The 20,795-nt window shown below is 34.1% G+C and overlaps 11 non-coding genes across 11 annotated transcripts; all 11 read right to left on the reverse strand.

The window, feature by feature from the left end:
• Positions 1-225: 225 nt before the first annotated feature.
• On the reverse strand, positions 226-298 carry Trnar-ucg (transfer RNA arginine (anticodon UCG)). The gene has a single exon. It is a non-coding gene; the product is annotated as a tRNA-Arg (tRNA).
• A 629-nt stretch (positions 299-927) lies between these two features.
• Positions 928-1,000, reverse strand: Trnar-ucg (transfer RNA arginine (anticodon UCG)). The gene has a single exon. It is a non-coding gene; the product is annotated as a tRNA-Arg (tRNA).
• Positions 1,001-1,885: 885 nt separating this feature from the next.
• Positions 1,886-1,958, reverse strand: Trnar-ucg (transfer RNA arginine (anticodon UCG)). The gene has a single exon. It is a non-coding gene; the product is annotated as a tRNA-Arg (tRNA).
• A 628-nt stretch (positions 1,959-2,586) lies between these two features.
• On the reverse strand, positions 2,587-2,659 carry Trnar-ucg (transfer RNA arginine (anticodon UCG)). Its single transcript has one exon. It is a non-coding gene; the product is annotated as a tRNA-Arg (tRNA).
• A 1,692-nt stretch (positions 2,660-4,351) lies between these two features.
• On the reverse strand, positions 4,352-4,424 carry Trnar-ucg (transfer RNA arginine (anticodon UCG)). The gene has a single exon. It is a non-coding gene; the product is annotated as a tRNA-Arg (tRNA).
• A 5,067-nt stretch (positions 4,425-9,491) lies between these two features.
• On the reverse strand, positions 9,492-9,564 carry Trnar-ucg (transfer RNA arginine (anticodon UCG)). The gene has a single exon. It is a non-coding gene; the product is annotated as a tRNA-Arg (tRNA).
• Positions 9,565-10,419: 855 nt separating this feature from the next.
• Trnar-ucg (transfer RNA arginine (anticodon UCG)) lies at positions 10,420-10,492 on the reverse strand. The gene has a single exon. It is a non-coding gene; the product is annotated as a tRNA-Arg (tRNA).
• Positions 10,493-11,376: 884 nt separating this feature from the next.
• On the reverse strand, positions 11,377-11,449 carry Trnar-ucg (transfer RNA arginine (anticodon UCG)). Its single transcript has one exon. It is a non-coding gene; the product is annotated as a tRNA-Arg (tRNA).
• A 740-nt stretch (positions 11,450-12,189) lies between these two features.
• Trnar-ucg (transfer RNA arginine (anticodon UCG)) lies at positions 12,190-12,262 on the reverse strand. The gene has a single exon. It is a non-coding gene; the product is annotated as a tRNA-Arg (tRNA).
• An 857-nt stretch (positions 12,263-13,119) lies between these two features.
• Trnar-ucg (transfer RNA arginine (anticodon UCG)) lies at positions 13,120-13,192 on the reverse strand. The gene has a single exon. It is a non-coding gene; the product is annotated as a tRNA-Arg (tRNA).
• A 7,407-nt stretch (positions 13,193-20,599) lies between these two features.
• Trnar-ucg (transfer RNA arginine (anticodon UCG)) lies at positions 20,600-20,672 on the reverse strand. The gene has a single exon. It is a non-coding gene; the product is annotated as a tRNA-Arg (tRNA).
• Between the last annotated feature and the right edge of the window lie 123 nt (positions 20,673-20,795).

Genomic DNA, 20,795 nt, shown 5'->3' on the forward strand with positions numbered 1-20,795 from the left:
TTATAGTAATGATTACATAAGCACTAACCCCTTGGTTCTGTATCGGATCAGACGCGAACAGTAAAATATGAGAAGTTATTAGTAAGTGGATTTTACAATCTAGGAAATGAAATAAAAAAATCTCGATAGTTGTGATGCAGTTTGATTTAAATTTGTCAATATCTGTATATCATCCATAGTACAATTGAAAACATAGCTGCACAACTAATTGAACCAAAAATGTAACGACCACGACGAGACTCGAACTCGCAATCTTCCGATTCGAAGTCGGACGCCTTATCCATTAGGCCACGCGGTCTTGATGAATGAAATTACCAATACAATTTTTGGATGATTAGTTTAGATGTCGAGATATTGCTTCAAAGTACAAACAAACTAGTAAAGTTTAGTTGAACATTTGCTTCAAAAGACTTAGTTTGTTAGCAATTGGTTCGGAATAAAAAAAATATGTTAAAAACATTAATAAATATAGAACCCTAAGAGAAACATATGATTTACCGATAACGCTCTAATGTCGACCACAAAATTACTTCATAGTCTTCATCGTCATGTTTATATCGCGAACCCCGACAGCAGTTAGCGCCTGTTATTATGATCTTAACATAGGCAATAACTCCTTGATATCGGATGATATACCAGAAACTTCTTCATAGTCTTCATCATCGTGTTTATCTCGAACTCCGACAGCTGTTGACGTCTGTTGTTATAATATTAACGTATACAATAAAACCTTGATATCGGATGATATATCAGAAGTACAACACGGAAAGTTAATGGTGAGGGGATTTTTCTATCTAGGAAATGAAATATAAAATTGTGATACTGATGATACAGATAAGTTTAAAGTTATCAATATCTGTATATCATCCACTGTTTAATTGGAAACTTAGTGAATAGCTACACACCTAATCGAACCAAAAAATATATCGACCACGACGAGACTCGAACTCGCAATCTTCCGATTCGAAGTCGGACGCCTTATCCATTAGGCCACGCGGTCTTGATAAATAATAAAAGTCAATAATTTTTTTTAACAAATGAGCTTTAAATGTCGAAATGTCGATTAAGGTATATGTATATACAAATGAACAGTGTTAAATTGATGTCTGCCACATCTTTCACATCAAATTTATGCGTTTGCAGCAATCTTCACTGTTTTGATCTAATAACGTAAAATAGCAAACCAGCAAATATGCAAATACATTCCTCAAGTGATTCGTGACTAATAGATGCGGTTTTATGAAAAGGCTTTCATTTTGTCGTCAGGAACATTGAAACTTCCCAAATGAAACCATTTGTACCCAATGGACTTGATAATCACACTGGCATCACCAATACAAATATGATAAAAATAAATTCATTAACATCAAAATCGAAATTATAAACTCTTCAACAACACCAGTTAGCAACAATATACACATTAAAATAAATTACAATGATTACTATAAAATACATCAAATATTATAGAACTATGTTTCTTTGAGAAAATCCGCTACTGTAAATATGCTTCATCGTCGACACCCGTCATACAAATCTATGTTAAATCAAGGCAACAAGGTATCATGATGATACATAAATTGACAAGTTGAAACCAAACTGCATCACCAGCGTTCAATTTCATCATTCCTTTGGTCTCGAACCCCGTCATCAGTCGACGTATGTTATAGTAATGATTACATAAGCAATAACCCCTTGGTACTAGATCGGATCAGACGCGAACAGTAAAATATGAGAAGTTATTAGTAAGGCAATTTTACAATCTAGGAAATGAAATAAAAAATCTCGATAGTTGTGATGCAGTTTGATTTAAATTTGTCAATATCTGTATATCATCCATAGTACAATTGAAAACATAGCTGCACAACTAATTGAACCAAAAATGTAACGACCACGACGAGACTCGAACTCGCAATCTTCCGATTCGAAGTCGGACGCCTTATCCATTAGGCCACGCGGTCTTGATGAATGAAATTACCAATACAATTTTTGGATGATTAGTTTAGATGTCGAGATATTGCTTCAAAGTACAAACAAACTAGTAAAGTTTAGTTGAACATTTGCTTCAAAAGACTTAGTTTGTTAGCAATTGGTTCGGAATAAAAAAAAATATGTTAAAAACATTAATAAATATAGAACCCTAAGAGAAACATATGATATACCGATAACGCTCTAATGCCGACCACAAAATTACTTCATAGTCTTCATCGTCATGTTTATCGCGAATCTCGACAGCAGTTAGCGCCTGTTATTATGATCTTAACATAGGCAGTAACTCCTTGATAACGGATGATATACCAGAAACTTCTTCATAGTCTTCATCATCGTGTTTATCTCGAACTCCGACAGCTGTTGACGTCTGTTGTTATAATATTAACGTATACAATAAAACCTTGATATCGGATGATATATCAGAAGTACAACACGGAAAGTTAATGGTGAGGGGATTTTTCTATCTAGGAAATGAAATATAAAATTGTGATACTGATGATACAGATAAGTTTAAAGTTATCAATATCTGTATATCATCCACTGTTTAATTGGAAACTTAGTGAATAGCTACACACCTAATCGAACCAAAAAATATATCGACCACGACGAGACTCGAACTCGCAATCTTCCGATTCGAAGTCGGACGCCTTATCCATTAGGCCACGCGGTCTTGATAAATAATAAAAGTCAATAATTTTTTTTAACAAATGAGCTTTAAATGTCGAAATGTCGATTAAGGTATATGTATATACAAATGTACAGTGTTAAATTGATGTCTGCCACATCTTTCACATCAAATTTATGCGTTTGCAGCAATCTTCACTGTTTTGATCTAATAACGTAAAATAGCAAACCAGCAAACATGCAAATACATTCCTAAAGTGATTCGTGACTAATAGATGCGGTTTTATGAAAAGGCTTTCATTTTGTCGTCAGGAACATTGAAACTTCCAAAATGAAACCATTTGTACCCAATGGACTTGATAATCACACTGGCATCACCAATACAAATATGGTAAAAATAAATTCATTAACATCAAAATCGAAATTATAAACTCTTCAACAACACCAGTTAGCAACAATATACACATTAAAATAAATTACAATGATTACTATAAAATACATCAAATATTATAGAACTATGTTTCTTTGAGAAAATCCGCTACTGTAAATATGCTTCATCGTCGACACCCGTCATACAAATCTATGTTAAATCAAGGCAACAAGGTATCATGATGATACATAAATTGACAAGTTGAAACCAAACTGCATCACCAGCGTTCAATTTCATCATTCCTTTGGTCTCGAACCCCGTCATCAGTCGACGTATGTTATAGTAATGATTACATAAGCAATAACCCCTTGGTACTAGATCGGATCAGCCGCGAATAGTAAAATATGAGAAGTTATTAGTAAGGCAATTTTATAATCTAGGAAATGAAATAAAAAATCTCGATAGTTGTGATACAGTTTGATTTAAATTTGTCAATATCTGTATATCATCCATAGTACAATTGAAAACATAGCTGCACAACTAATTGAACCAAAAATGTAACGACCACGACGAGACTCGAACTCGCAATCTTCCGATTCGAATTCGGACGCTTTATCCATTAGGCCACGCGGTCTTGATGAATGAAATTACCAATACAATTTTTGGATGATTAGTTTAGATGTCGAGATATTGCTTCAAAGTACAAACAAACTAGTTAAGTTTAGTTGAACATTTGCTTCAAAAAACTTAGTTTGTTAGCAATTGGTTCGGAATCAAAAAATATGTTAAAAACATTAATAAATATAGAACCCTAAGAGAAACATATGATTTACCGATAACGCTCTAATGTCGACCACAAAATTACTTCATAGTCTTCATCGTCATGTTTATCGCGAACCCCGACAGTGCGCTGTTATTATGATCTTAACATAGGCAGTAACTCCTTGATAACGGATGATATATCAGAAACTCCTTCATAGTCTTCATCATCGTGTTTATCTCGAACTCCGTCAGCTGTCGACGACTGCTATTATAATCTTAACATAGGCAATAACTCCTTGATATCGGATGATATATCAGAAACTTCTTCATAGTCTTCATCATCGTGTTCATCTCGAACTCCGACAGCTGTTGACGTCTGTTGTTATAATATTAATGTATACAATTACCTCTTGATATCGGATGATATATCAGAAGTACAACACGGAAAGTTAATGGTGAGGGGATTTTACTATCTAGGAAATGAAATATAAAATTGTGATACTGATGATACAATTAAGTTTAAAGTTATCAATATCTGTATATCATCCACTGTTTAATTGGAAACTTAGTGAATAGCTACACACCTAATCGAACCAAAAAATATATCGACCACGACGAGACTCGAACTCGCAATCTTCCGATTCGAAGTCGGACGCCTTATCCATTAGGCCACGCGGTCTTGATAAATAATAAATGTCAATAAATTTTTTTTAACAAATGAGCTTTAAATGTCGAAATGTCGATTAAGGTATATGTATATACAAATGAACAGTGTTAAATTGATGTCTGCCACATCTTTCACATCAAATTTATGCGTTTGCAGCAATCTTCACTGTTTTGATCTAATAACGTAAAATAGCAAACCAGCAAACATGCAAATACATTCCTAAAGTGATTCGTGACTAATAGATGCGGTTTTATGAAAAGGCTTTCATTTTGTCGTCAGGAACATTGAAACTTCAAAATGAAACCATTTGTACCCAATGGACTTGATAATCACACTGGCATCACCAATACAAATATGATAAAAATAAATTCATTAACATCAAAATCGAAATTATAAACTCTTCAACAACACCAGTTAGCAACAATATACACATTAAAATAAATTACAATGATTACTATAAAAAATACATCAAATATTATAGAACCATGTTTCTTTGAGAAAATCCGCTACTGTAAATATGCTTCATCGTCGACACCCGTCATACAAATCTATGTTAAATCAAGGCAGCAAGGTATCATGATGATACATAAATTGACAAGTTGAAACCAAACTGCATCACCAGCGTTCAATTTCATCATTCCTTTGGTCTCGAACCCCGTCATCAGTCGACGTATGTTATAGTAATGATTACATAAGCAATAACCCCTTGGTACTGGATCGGATCAGACGTGAACAGTAAAATATGAGAAGTTATTAGTAAGGCAATTTTACAATCTAGGAAATGAAATAAAAAATCTCGATATTTGTGATACAGTTTGATTTAAATTTGTCAATATCTGTATATCTAACCACCTTAAAAGAAATTTTAATCTAAACGCTTTAAGTTTTATTTCAATATCAGGTACATTCAAACCACCATCTTTTCTTTTGCCAATAATAGTATCATAAGCGACCAAATGTGCACTTTTATGCCACAAAAATCAATACATAGTTTCTTAATTTCAGTAATAGCTGCCAGAGGTATTGTATGTGACGTTAGACAATACCAACATCTAGATCAACAATGAATTAATTACAATAGCTCTCCCTTGTATAGTTAACTGTCTCTGGGACCACATTTTCAAAATATTTCTAATGTTAGCAACCTTAGTATCCCAATTCTTTTCGTTACATAAACGTAAATCTGTACCAACATACACACCAAGAACACAAATAACCTTTTTCGCATAATTTTATACGAAACTTATCAAGCTCATTTGGCGAAATATTACCTTGGCCAACACATAGAATTTCTGACTTATCTTTATTAATATTTTGGCACCAGATCCATTACTATAAGTTTCCAATAATTTAAAAACATTTTCAATACACATTTATGTCCAAGTGTCAAAGTAGTATCATCCGCATGTTGATACACTTTAGATTCAAAATTTGTATTAGGAACCGTGATACCATTAACATCTGGAGATTTTAAAATCATATTTCCCAAAGGTTCTGCCGCCAAACAAAACATAAAACATCGCAGATGTAAATTTGGTAAGATTGCCATTATATTTCACAGAACTAGAAATATTGGTGTAAAATATCTTAATCCAGTCAACAAAATTCCCACCAAAACCAAATTTTTCCAAAACTTTGAACAAATACGAATGACTTACACGATCAAAGGCCTTTTCTTGATCAATTTTTAGAATATACCCCTCACGATCTTCCTGTGTAGTAAGATCAATAATATCACGCACACAAAAAATAGTATCCGCGATATCACGCCCAACCACACAGCAAGACTGAAAATCAGAAATAATAGAAGGTAAAACAGACTTAAGCCGCTCTGACATAACCCGGGCTAAAATTTTATAATCTACGTTTAAAAGGCTAATAGGCCTCCAATTTTTCAATAAAGTTTTATCACCTCTCTTTTTATAAACCAGATTAATAACCCCTTGTTTCTTTGTCAATTCTTTTTCTTCCCAGATACTTTGTACAATATGAGGAAAAATATATTTCAAATCATCAAGAAAATGGCAATAAAATTCAACAGTCAGACCATCTAAGCCTGGACTTTTAGACTTAGACATAGAAAACAAAGCTTTGTGTATTTCATCAACAGTTACAGGCGAATCGCACTTGATTCTGTCATCCTCAGATACCTTTTTGTCAATAAAAGTTAAAACATTTTCAATATCACAATCATCTGTTTCAATACAATTATACAATTGATTATAAAAACTAAATATTTCATGAGACATCTCTTCAGATGACGCTAAAACATTTCCATCGCTGTCATGCAGACACTTTATGGCATTAGAGTTCTGCCTATACTTCTCCAATTTTAAAAAATAACCAGTATTTTTATCACCATCTACTGCCCATTTCGCTTTTGACCTCAAAACAGCCCCATTACACTTTTCTTTTTCAAATTTTTCTAAACTCTGTTTTAACTCATCATACTTAGTACAATCAAAGGATCTCCCATTAGCTATATCACAGGAATAATTATGCAGTTTATTCTGAATCTTATAAAACTCGGACATTTTCTGTTTTCTTCGATCCTTACCATAAACTCGAGAAAACTTTTTAATTTTATATTTCAAATTATCCCACCAAACTTTCGGTTCATTAACATACAAAGGGCAATTTTTAGCAGAATCTATTATAGACCTTATTTTTGTATTAAATCATCTTCTAACAAAAAAACAATTATTAAAAATCCAAATACCTGGACCTTTACTTTCACTATCACAGTCAATTTTCATAACAACAAAACAATGATCACTAAACGAAGTATCATTATAGTATACATTTTGTACAAAAGAACTTATGGTTTTAGCTACTAGAAAGTAGTCTATACGACTTTGCGATAAAGTATCTAAACTCACTCGTTTCCGTGAAAAAACAGCACAATTTTTATTTCTAACTCTCCAAATATCGTGAATATCACATGAAAACATAAGACTTTTCAATGCCGACACACTAGGATTCACCGTATGTGACGTAGCACCTGTACGATCTAGAGTGGAAAGAGTAGTATTAAAATCACCCCCTGTAATCAGATTCTCCAAAAATGGTCCTAACCAAATTTTTAAACGTTCAAAAAATTTTTTTTTTCACTATCAACATTCGGAGCATATATATTAACAATATTCCAATCCTTATCTTCAATTGTTATCTTCAATCGTAAAACTCTTCCGTCATACCCATCAAAATCAATCAAACCATCTTTAAAATCATTAGACACTAAAAATAGCGACACCTTTCCTGTTATCATTGCTATTGTTAAAAACAATCCTACCTTTCCATAGGTGACTTATTTGATTGACAAAAGTGTCATCCCAGAAAGTTTCTTGCAATAAAACAACTTTATAATTATGATACTGAAAGTATTCAAATAAATTTTTAACTTTAACAACATCCCTTAAACCATTAACATTAATGGATGATATCGTAAACATAAAAAAGCACAACAAGACAAAGTTCATTATATAATTATTTAACTTTTTTGGCCTTCTTCTTCTTTTTCTTTTTCTTTACTCCACCATCTCCAACCTTTAATTTTAAAAAATCTTTTCCTTGAGCAGAACTAGGTCTCTCAGTTACTTTCTTACCATCATCCCCCTCCTCCTCTATACCATCATTATCCCAAAACTTGGAACACACTGGCTGCGCGAGGACGTCGCCAAAGCAAACATAATTACCGTCAGTTATAGTGTTCTGACTCAGAGCGGATTCCGATTCGCGATCGACATCCTTACAAAGACCGTCACTACCAACACCGTCAGCATCACCGCCATCATCATCATCATCATCGACGTCATCGTGTCAGCGTCATCATCCCCACCACTGGTGCTCATAGAGTCAGAGCTATCACAACGCCCATCGGGAATCGGAATGGAACCAGCGGTTCCAATCACAGAGCGCGAGTCATCATCATCGGCAATATCACCCGCCTCGTCTGAGTCTCCGCTGTACTGGTTATCGCCAGTGTCAAAACAATCACAGTCGTAGCGCCCACACCTGTCACAAAGAGTGTCGACACACCTGGGTGCGCGCAAACAATCACACTCGAAGCGAATCTCTCCACATCGCACACACGGCTGTGTTTTGCAAGCCCTCCGGAAATGACCTTGACCTCCACACGTGTAACACACAAACTGATTCGAAGTCGGACGCCTTATCCATTAGGCCACGCGGTCTTGATAAATTATAAAAGTCAATCATTTTTTTTAACAAATGAGATTTAAATGTCGAAATGTCGATTAAGGTATATGTATATACAAATGTACAGTGTTAAATTGATGTCTGCCACATCTTTCACATCAAATTTATGCGTTTGCAGCAATCTTCACTGTTTTGATTTAATAGGTAAAATAGCAAACCAGCAAACATGCAAATACATTCCTAAAGTGATTCGTGACTAATAGATGCGGTTTTTATGAAAAGGCTTTCATTTTGTCGTCAGGAACATTGAAACTTCCCAAATGAAACCATTTGTACCCAATGGACTTGATAATCACACTGGCATCACCAATACAAATATGGTAAAAATAAATTCATTAACATCAAAATCGAAATTATAAACTCTTCAACAACACCAGTTAGCAACAATATACACATTAAAATAAATTACAATGATTACTATAAAATACATCAAATATTATAGAACTATGTTTCTTTGAGAAAATCCGCTACTGTAAAAATACTTCATCGTCGACACCCGTCATACAAATCTATGTTAAATCAAGGCAACAAGGTATCATGATGATACATAAATTGACAAGTTGAAACCAAACTGCATCACCAGCGTTCAATTTAATCATTCCTTTGGTCTCGAACCCCGTCATCAGTCGACGTATGTTATAGTAATGATTACATAAGCACTAACCCCTTGGTTCTGTATCGGATCAGACGCGAACAGTAAAATATGAGAAGTTATTAGTAAGTGGATTTTACAATCTAGGAAATGAAATAAAAAAATCTCGATAGTTGTGATACAGTTTGATATAAATTTGTCAATATCTGTATATCATCCATAGTACAATTGAAAACATAGCTGCACAACTAATTGAACCAAAAATGTAACGACCACGACGAGACTCGAACTCGCAATCTTCCGATTCGAAGTCGGACGCCTTATCCATTAGGCCACGCGGTCTTGATGAATGAAATTACCAATACAATTGTTGGATGATTAGTTTAGATGTCGAGATATTGCTTCAAAGTACAAACAAATTAGTTAAGTTTAGTTGAACATTTGCTTCAAAAGACTTAGTTTGTTAGCAATTGGTTCGGAATCAAAAAATATCTTAAAAAACATTAATAAATATAGAACCCTAAGAGAAACATATGATTAACCGATAACGCTCTAATGTCGACCACAAAATTACTTCATAGTCTTCATCGTCATGTTTATCGCGAACCTCGACAGCAGTTGACGCCTGTTATTATGATCTTAACATAGGCAGTAACTCCTTGATAACGGATGATATATCAGAAACTTCTTCATAGTCATCATCATCGTGTTTATCTCGAACTCCAACAGCTGTTGACGTATGCTATTATAATCTTAACATAGGCAATAACTCCTTGATATCGGTTGATATACCAGAAACTCCTTCATAGTCTTCATCATCGTGTTTATCTCGAACTCCGACAGCTGTTGACGTATGCTATTATAATCTTAACATAGGCAATAACTCCTTGATATCGGATGATATACCATAAACTTCTTCATAGTCTTCATCATCGTGTTTATCTCGAACTCCGACAGCTGTTGACGTCTGTTGTTATAATATTAACGTATACAATAAAACCTTGATATCGGATGATATATCAGAAGTACAACACGGAAAGTTAATGGTGAGGGGACTTTACTGTCTAGGAAATGAAATATAAAATTGTGATACTGATGATACAGATAAGTTTAAAGTTATCAATATCTGTATATCATCCACTGTTTAATTGGAAACTTAGTGAATAGCTACACACCTAATCGAACCAAAAAATATATCGACCACGACGAGACTCGAACTCGCAATCTTCCGATTCGAAGTCGGACGCCTTATCCATTAGGCCACGCGGTCTTGATATATAATAAAAGTCAATATTTTTTTTAACAAATGAGCTTTTAAATGTCGAAATGACGATTAAGGTATATGTATATACAAATGTACAGTGTTAAATTGATGTCTGCCACATCTTTCACATCAAATTTATTTGTTTGCAGCAATCTTCACTGTTTTGATCTAATAACGTAAAATAGCAAACCAGCAAACATGCAAATACATTCTAAAGTGATTCGTGACTAATAGATGCGGTTTTATGAAAAGGCTTTCATTTTGTCGTCAGGAACATTGAAACTTCCCAAATGAAACCATTTGTACCCAATGGACTTGATAATCACACTGGCATCACCAATACAAATATGGTAAAAATAAATTCATTAACATCAAAATCGAAATTATAAACACTTCAACAACACCAGTTAGCAACAATATACACATTAAAATAAATTACAATGATTACTATAAAATACATCAAATATTATAGAACTATGTTTCTTTGAGAAAATCCGCTACTGTAAATACGATTCATTGTCGACACCCGTCATACAAATCTATGTTAAATCAAGGCAACAAGGTATCATGATGATACATAAATTGACAAGTTGAAACCAAACTGCATCACCAGCGTTTAATTTAATCATTCCTTTGGTCTCGAACCCCGTCATAAGTCGTCGTATGTTATAGTAATGATTACATAAGCACTAACCCCTTGGTTCTGTATCGGATCAGACGCGAACAGTAAAATATGAGAAGTTATTAGTAAGGGGATTTTACAATCTAGGAAATGAAATAAAAAATCTCGATAGTTGTGATACAGTTTGATATAAATTTGTCAATATCTGTATATCATCCATAGTACAATTGAAAACATAGCTGCACAACTAATTGAACCAAAAATGTAACGACCACGACGAGACTCGAACTCGCAATCTTCCGATTCGAAGTCGGACGCCTTATCCATTAGGCCACGCGGTCTTGATGAATGAAATTACCAATACAATTGTTGGATGATTAGTTTAGATGTCGAGATATTGCTTCAAAGTACAAACAAACTAGTTAAGTTTAGTTGAACATTTGCTTCAAAAGACTTAGTTTGTTAGCAATTGGTTCGGAATCAAAAAATATCTTAAAAACATTAATAAATATAGAACCCTAAGAGAAACATATGATTAACCGATAACGCTCTAATGTCGACCACAAAATTACTTCATAGTCTTCATCGTCATGTTTATCGCGAATCTCGACAGCAGTTAGCGCCTGTTATTATGATCTTAACATAGGCAGTAACTCCTTGATAACGGATGATATATCAGAAACTCCTTCATAGTCTTAATCATCGTGTTTATCTCGAACTCCGTCAGCTGTCGACGACTGCTATTATAATCTTAACATAGGCAGTAACTCCTTGATAACGGATGATATATCAGAAACTTCTTCATAGTCTTCATCATCGTGTTTATCTCGAACTCCGACAGCTGTTGACGTCTGTTGTTATAATATTAACGTATACAATAAAACCTTGATATCGGATGATATATCAGAAGTACAACACGGAAAGTTAATGGTGAGGGGATTTTACTATCTAGGAAATGAAATATAAAATTGTGATACTGATGATACAGATAAGTTTAAAGTTATCAATATCTGTATATCATCCACTGTTTAATTGGAAACTTAGTGAATAGCTACACACCTAATCGAACCAAAAAATATATCGACCACGACGAGACTCGAACTCGCAATCTTCCGATTCGAAGTCGGACGCCTTATCCATTAGGCCACGCGGTCTTGATGAATGAAATTACCAATACAATTTTTGGATGATTAGTTTAGATGTCGAGATATTGCTTCAAAGTACAAACAAACTAGTAAAGTTTAGTTGAACATTTGCTTCAAAAGACTTAGTTTGTTAGCAATTGGTTCGGAATAAAAAAAAATATGTTAAAAACATTAATAAATATAGAACCCCAAGAGAAACATATGACATACCGATAACGCTCTAATGTCGACCACAAAATTACTTCATAGTCTTCATCGTCATGTTTATCGCGAACCCCGACAGCAGTTGACGCCTGTTATTATGATCTTAACATAGGCAGTAACTCCTTGATAACGGATGATATATCAGAAACTCCTTCATAGTCTTCATCATCGTGTTTATCTCGAACTCCGTCAGCTGTCGACAACTATATTTTAAATCTTAACATAGGCAGTAACTCCTTGATAACGGATGATATTTTCGAAGAAACTCTTCATAGTCTTCATCATCGTGTTCATCTGAACTCCGTCAGCTGTCGACGACTGCTATTATGATCTTAACATAGGCAATAACTCCTTAATATCGGATGATATACCAGAAACTTCTTCATAGTCTTCATCATCGTGTTTATCTCGAACTCCGACAGCTGTTGATGTCTGTTGTTATAATATTAACGTATACAATAAAACCTTGATATCGGATGATATATCAGAAGTACAACACGGAAAGTTAATGGTGAGGGGATTTTTCTATCTAGGAAATGAAATATAAAATTGTGATACTGATGATACAGATAAGTTTAAAGTTATCAATATCTGTATATCATCCACTGTTTAATTGGAAACTTAGTGAATAGCTACACACCTAATCGAACCAAAAAATATATCGACCACGACGAGACTCGAACTCGCAATCTTCCGATTCGAAGTCGGACGCCTTATCCATTAGGCCACGCGGTCTTGATGAATGAAATTACCAATACAATTTTTGGATGATTAGTTTAGATGTCGAGATATTGCTTCAAAGTACAAACAAACTAGTAAAGTTTAGTTGAACATTTGCTTCAAAAAACTTAGTTTGTTAGCAATTGGTTCGGAATCAAACAATATGTTTAAAACATTAAAAAATATAGAACCCCAAGAGAAACATATGACATACCGATAACGCTCTAATGTCGACCACAAAATTACTTCATAGTCTTCATCGTCATGTTTATCGCGAACCTCGACAGCAGTTGCCGCCTGTTATTATGATCTTAACATAGGCAGTAACTCCTTGATAACGGATGATATATCAGAAACTTCTTCATAGTAATCGTGTTTATCTCGAACTCCAACAGCTGTTGACGCATGCTATTATAATCTTAACATAGGCAATAACTCCTTGATATCGGATGATATACCAGAAACTTCTTCATAGTCTTCATCATCGAATCCGACAGCTGTCGACGACTGCTATTATATCTTAACGAACTCCGATATCGGATGATATACCAGAACTTCTTCATAGTCTTCATCATCGTGTTTATCTAATAGCTGTTACGTCTGTTGTTATAATATTAACGTATACAATAAAACCTTGATATCGGATGATATATCAGAAGTACAACACGGAAAGTTAATGGTGAGGGGATTTTTCTATCTAGGAAATGAAATATAAAATTGTGATACTGATGATACAGATAAGTTTAAAGTTATCAATATCTGTATATCATCCACTGTTTAATTGGAAACTTAGTGAATAGCTACACACCTAATCGAACCAAAAAATATATCGACCACGACGAGACTCGAACTCGCAATCTTCCGATTCGAAGTCGGACGCCTTTTTTTTATCTTTAAAAATAATCTTTTAATGTTCCCAGCAAATAGGACCCCCGGGGTTGGGGCCCCGAAGGCTCCTCACATTTCATTTAATATAAACATTTGAAATCAATATATCACAGTACTTTATAACGCATACATTCAATTTCTTTTCATTTGCAATAATAATGCAAAGACAATGAGTACAATAGTGTTAACTAGATATCTAAAACAAAGGAACTCAAATCATTAGAATTTAAAAAAATATCATCACCTTTTAACAATACATTATCTGCAGCAATATACTTTTTGAACAACTGATATTTCTTTGCCATTTGATAATAATGTCTAATATAATCAAAATATTTTCTAAGTGTATACTTAAAGAAAGTTTTCAAATTCAACTTTGACATATCACTAACTACTAAGTTGCGCCTTTTAAATATACAGAAACGAACTACTCCAAAAAAGAAGTTAATGAAATACGGATTAGTGAATTTGATCTTTCTTGTGAAACCCAGAAGTACAAGACTTCCTAGAGAAATATCCGATAAGTAATTCTGATCAGCCTTTGAAAAAAGTTTCTTTGTTAATGTTTGGATATAGGCTAAAAAATCGGAAAGTTCTGAACAATCAAGAAACAAATGCTGTAAAGTTTCTGAATCAGTTTTACAAACTAGACATTGGTCATTATTAACTGTGCCAATTTTCTTCACTTTTCCATGGTAAAATATAGTATTATGAACAATACGATAGTGAACATCAACAATATCACATGGTAAAAATGGCAAATACATTATTGTAAAGACTTGTGGTAGGACTCATGCTATTAAAAACATTTGACCAATATTCAGTTGATTTTGGTCTTCTGAAAAATCGACGAATGAAACAACCATAGATATCTTTGTAGTTTTTGGATAGAGCTGTACAGTTGTCCCATTACCATCCATATATGTAACGAAAGGTCTACGTCAGTTCTTATATTGGTATGTACATTGCTCAAAATGACATCTTTATATTTAGCAGGAATAGAGTTCATGATAATTTTATAATCATTTAAAATCATATCTCTAGAAATATCTGGATTACTATCCTTAATAACATCAACTATTGCATTTGAGTGAATGAACTTAGATACAACTTCTAAAGTCAAATGCTTCACTTTAACTATACCAGCTTTGGAGAAACATTCAATAAAATACAGGTTTGTCATTGTTCAAAAATATTGGGTTGAAAAACAAAGGCTGTTCATACACAAAAAAGTTGTCCTCATTATAGAAGACACTCATTAACAGACTGAAAATACATACCAAGCCTTTAACATTTCGTGATAAACAATGGGTAAAGATCTAAGATACTTATTAGGAAACTTACAATAAATAACCTCAAAATCGAGATTTAAATTCAGAAATTTGTTAAAAAAATACTGACCCGTACATTTCCAGACTGCTCTGCAAGATGTATCTAACCACCTTAAAAGAAATTTTAATCTAAATGCTTTAAGTTTTAACTCAATATCAGGTACATTCAAACCACCATCTTTTCTTTTGCCAATAATGGTGTCATCAGCGACCAAATGTGCATTTTATGCCACAAAAAATCAATACATAGTTTTTTTTATTTCAGTAATAGCTGCAGAGGTATTGTATGTGACGTTAGACAATACCAACATCTAGACATCAACAATGAATTGATCACAATAGCTCTCCCTTGTATAGTTAACTGTCTCTGGGACCACATTTTCAAAGTATTTCTAATAGTTAGCAACCTTATTATCCCAATTCTTTTCATTGCATAAACGCAAATCTTATACCAACATACACACCAAGACACACAATAACTTCTTCGCATAATTTTATACGAAACTTATCAAGCTCATTTGGCGAAATATTACCTTGGCCAACACATAGAATTTCTGACTTATCTTTATTAATTTTGGCACCAGATCCCTTACTATAATTTCCAATAATTTAAAAACATTTTCAATACACATTTTATTTCCAAGTGTCAAAGTAGTATCATCCGCATGTTGATACACTTTAGATCAAAATTTTTATTAGGAACAGTGATACCATTAACATCTGGAGATTTCAAAATCATATTTCCCAAAGGTTCTGCCGCCAAAACATATAACATCGCAGAAATTGGACAGCCCTGCCTTACTGAGTTCGGATGGATTTAAATTTGGTAAGATTGCCATTATATTTTACAGAACTTGAAATATTAGTGTAAAATATCTTAATCCAATCAACAAAATTTTCCCCCAAAACCAAATTTTTCTAAAACTTTAAATAGATACGAATGACTAACACGATCAAATGCCTTTTCCTGATCAATTTTAAGGATATATCCCTCACAATCTTCTTGCGAAGTAGATCGATAATATCTCGCACACAAAAAATAGTATCCGCTATATCACGCCCAACCACACAGCAAGACTGAAAATCAGAAATAATAGAAGGTAAAACAAATTTAAGTCGCTCAGACATAACCCGAGCTAAAATTTTATAATCAACATTTAAAAGACTGATAGGTCTCCAATTTTTCAACAAAGTTTTATACCCCCTTTTTTTATAAACAAGATTAATAACTCCTTGCTTCATACTTCTGGTCAACTCCCTTTCTTCCCATATACTTTGTACAATTCGAGGAAAAATGTATTTTAAATCATCAAAAAGTGACAATAAAATTCAACAGTCAAACCATCTAAGCCTGGACTTTTATTTTTAGACATGGACAATAATGCCTTTTGTATTTCATCAATAGTCACAGGCAAATCACATTTAACTCTATCTTCATCAGTTACTCGTTTATCAATAAAAGATAAAACATTCTCAATATCATTGTCATCTGTTTCTATACAATTATACAATTCGTTATAAAAATTGAATATTTCATTAGACATTTCATCTGGCGTTGATAAAACATTGCCATCAACATCATGTAAACTTTTGACAGTATTACAATTCTGTCTGTACTTTTCTAATTTTAAAAAATAACTAGTGTTTTTTATCACCATCCACAGCCCATTTCGCTTTAGATCTTAAAACAGCAAAACAGCACCATTACATTTTTCTTGTTCAAATTTTCTGTAAATTCTGCTTAAGCTCATCATATTTACTAAAATCAAAAGGATCTCCCATTGGCTATATCACAAGAATAATTATGCAGTTTATTCTGAATCTTATAAAACTCGGACATTTTCTGTTTTCTTCGATCCTTACCGTAAACTCGAGAAAACTTTTAATTTTATATTTCAAATTATCCCACCAAACTTTAGGTTCATTGACATATAAGGGACAATGTTTAGCAGAATCTATTAAAGACCTTATTTTTGTATTAAAATCATCTTCTAACAAAAAACAATTATTAAAAATCCAAATACCTGGACCTTTACTTTCACTATCACAGTCGATTTTCATAACTACAAAGCAATGATCACTGAACGAAGTATCATTATAGTATACATTTTGTACAAAAGAACTTATGGATTTAGCTACTAGAAAGTAGTCTATACGACTTTGCGATAAAGTATCTAAACTCACTCGTTTGCGTGAAAAAACAGCACAATTTTTGTTTCTAATTCTCCAAATATCGTGAATATCACATGAAAACATAAGACTTTTCAATGCCGACACACTAGGATTCACCGTATGTACTGTAGCACCCGTACGATCTAGAGTGGACAGAGTAGTATTAAAATCACCCCCTGTAATCAGATTCTCCAAAAAAGGTCCTAACCAAACTTTCAACCGTTCAAAAAAAAATTTTTTTCACTAACAACATTCGGGGCATATATATTAACAATATTCCAACATTATCATCAATCGTTATCTTAATCGTAAAACTCTTCCGTCATAACCATCAAAATCAATAAAACCATCTTTTAAATCATTAGACACTAAAATAGCGACACCTTTCCTGTTATCATTACTATTGTTAAAAAAAAATCCTTACCTTTCCACAGGTGACTTATTTGATTGACAAAAGTGTCATCCCAGAAAGTTTCTTGCAATAAAACAACTTTATAATTATGATACTGAAAATATTCAAATAAATTCTTAACTTTTACAACATCTCTTAATCCGTTAACATTTATGGATGATACCGTAAACATAAAAAAACACAACAAGACAAAGTTCATTATAAAAATTATTTAACTTTTTTGGCTTTCTTCTTCTTTTTCTTTTTCTTTACTCCGCCATCTCCAACCTTTAATTTTAAAAAATCTTTTCCCTGAGCAACACCATGTCTCTCAGTTACTTTCTTATCATCATCCCCCTCCTCCTCTACACCATCGTTATCCCAAAACTTGGAACACATTGGCTGCGCGAGGACGTCGCCAAAGCAAACATCATTACCGTCAGTTAAAGTGTTCTGACTCTGGACGGATTCTGATTCACGATCGACATCCGAACAAAGACCGTCACTACCAACCACCATCAGCATCACCGCCGCCATCATCATCATCATCATCATCGCGTCGTCGTCAGCGTCATCATCCCCACCACTGGTGCTCATAGATTCTGAGCTATCACCATGCCCATCAGGTAACGGAATGGAATCTGCGGTTCCAACTTCAGAGCGCGAGACATCATCACTGGCAATATCACACACCTCGTCCGAATCTCCGCTATACTGGTTATCGCCAGTGTCAAAACATGTACAGTCATAGCGCCCACACCTGTCACAAAGAGTGTCGACACACCTGGGTGCGCGCGAACAATCACACTCAAATCGAATCTCTCCACATCGCACACACGGCTGTGTTTTGCAAGCCCTCCTGAAATGACCTTGACCTCCACACGTGAAACACACAAACTGTGGACATTCGCGGAACAAATGTTGATCCGAGTAGCATAGTGTACATACCTTCAGCTGATTATCATGAATGACCCGATAGTAATCAGTTCCAAATTTCATTGTATACGGTAGGTATTTCAATGTCGGGGGCAATTTCACACGCACATATCGCGTACCATCAGCAACAGTTGTCCCTTGATAAAAACGACGTTTAATCGGCGAAACCATTTCAACATTAAGCTGCTGAAGCTTATTCACGATTTCATCGTCACTAATATAGGCAGGAAGATGGAGGAAACTCACAAGCGTAAACCGCTGAGTGATATCGCGACAATCAAACCTTTTACCATCAACAACAACACCATCCAATAAAATGTTTATTCCAGCTCTACCTTCTAAGGTCACTTCAAAAAGGTTTCCAGATTTCGGGACACAAGCGAAAACTGAACCCTCACCACAAAGTTCCGATATTTCATGAATAACACGTGCCGCCTTGATATTTTTGTTATCCAACACATCCACTACAACAGTGTTATCTTTAGAATATTGTCTCTTCCCACCGGAGCCTCCTCCCGAGGCCGCCATCCCCCCCGGTAAAAACCGGAAACGGGAATAGGGGAAAATGTCAAAATACGCAGAAAAAGTCACATAATAATATTTCAGCGGGTAATCAGCATATATATATAAATATTCAAAAGTCACAAATTTAGGGTCAATGACCCTTCCTTACCACCGATGTTGACAGATTTGACAGATTTGAATTACGCACATAGACAAACGTCCATTCGCATCAAAGTCCAAACCGGAAGTCCAGTCGGACGCCTTATCCATTAGGCCACGCGGTCTGGATAAATAATAAAAGTCAATAATTTTTTTTTTAACAAATGAGCTTTAAATGTCGAAATGTCGATTAAGGTATATGTATATACAAATGTACAGTGTTAAATTGATGTCTGCCACATCTTTCACATCAAATTTATACGTTTGCTGCAATCTTCACTGTTTTGATTTAATAATGTAAAATAGAAAACCAGCAAACATGCAAATACATTCCTCAAGTGATTCGTGACTAATAGATGCGGTTTTATGAAAAGGCTTTCATTTTGTCGTCAGGAACATTGAAACTTCCAAAATAAAACCATTTGTACCCAATGGACTTGATAATCACACTGGCATCACCAATACAAATATGGTAAAAATACATTCATTAACATCAAAATCGAAATTATAAACTCTTCAACAACACCAGTTAGCAACAATATACACATTAAAATAAATTACAATGATTACTATAAAATACATCAAATATTATAGAACCATGTTTCTTTGAGAAAATCCGCTACTGTAAATATGCTTCATCGTCGACACCCGTCATACAAATCTATGTTAAATCAAGGCAACAAGGTATCATGATGATACATAAATTGACAAGTTGAAACCAAACTGCATCACCAGCGTTCAATTTCATCATTCCTTTGGTCTCCAACCCCGTCATCAGTCGACGTATGTTATAGTAATGATTACATAAGCAATAACCCCTTGGTACTGTATCTGATCAGACGCGAACAGTAAAATATGAGAAGTTATTAGTAAGGGGATTTTACAATCTAGGAAATGAAATAAAAAATCTCGAAAGTTGTGATACAGTTTGATTTAAATTTGTCAATATCTGTTTATCATCCATAGCTGCACAATCATTGTCACAATGATCACTGTATCATTGAAAACATAGCTGCACAACTAATTGAACCCAAAATGTAACGACCACGACGAGACTCGAACTCGCAATCTTCCGATTCGAAGTCGGACGCCTTATCCATTAGGCCACGCGGTCTTGATGAATGAAATTACCAATACAATTTTTGGATGATTAGTTTAGATGTCGAGATATTGCTTCAAAGTACAAACAAACTAGTTAAGTTTAGTTGGACATTTGCTTCAAAAAACTTAGTTAGTT

This window comes from Argopecten irradians, chromosome 10 (genome assembly GCF_041381155.1).
Source record: "Argopecten irradians isolate NY chromosome 10, Ai_NY, whole genome shotgun sequence".
Classification (NCBI taxonomy): Eukaryota; Metazoa; Mollusca; class Bivalvia; order Pectinida; family Pectinidae; genus Argopecten; species Argopecten irradians.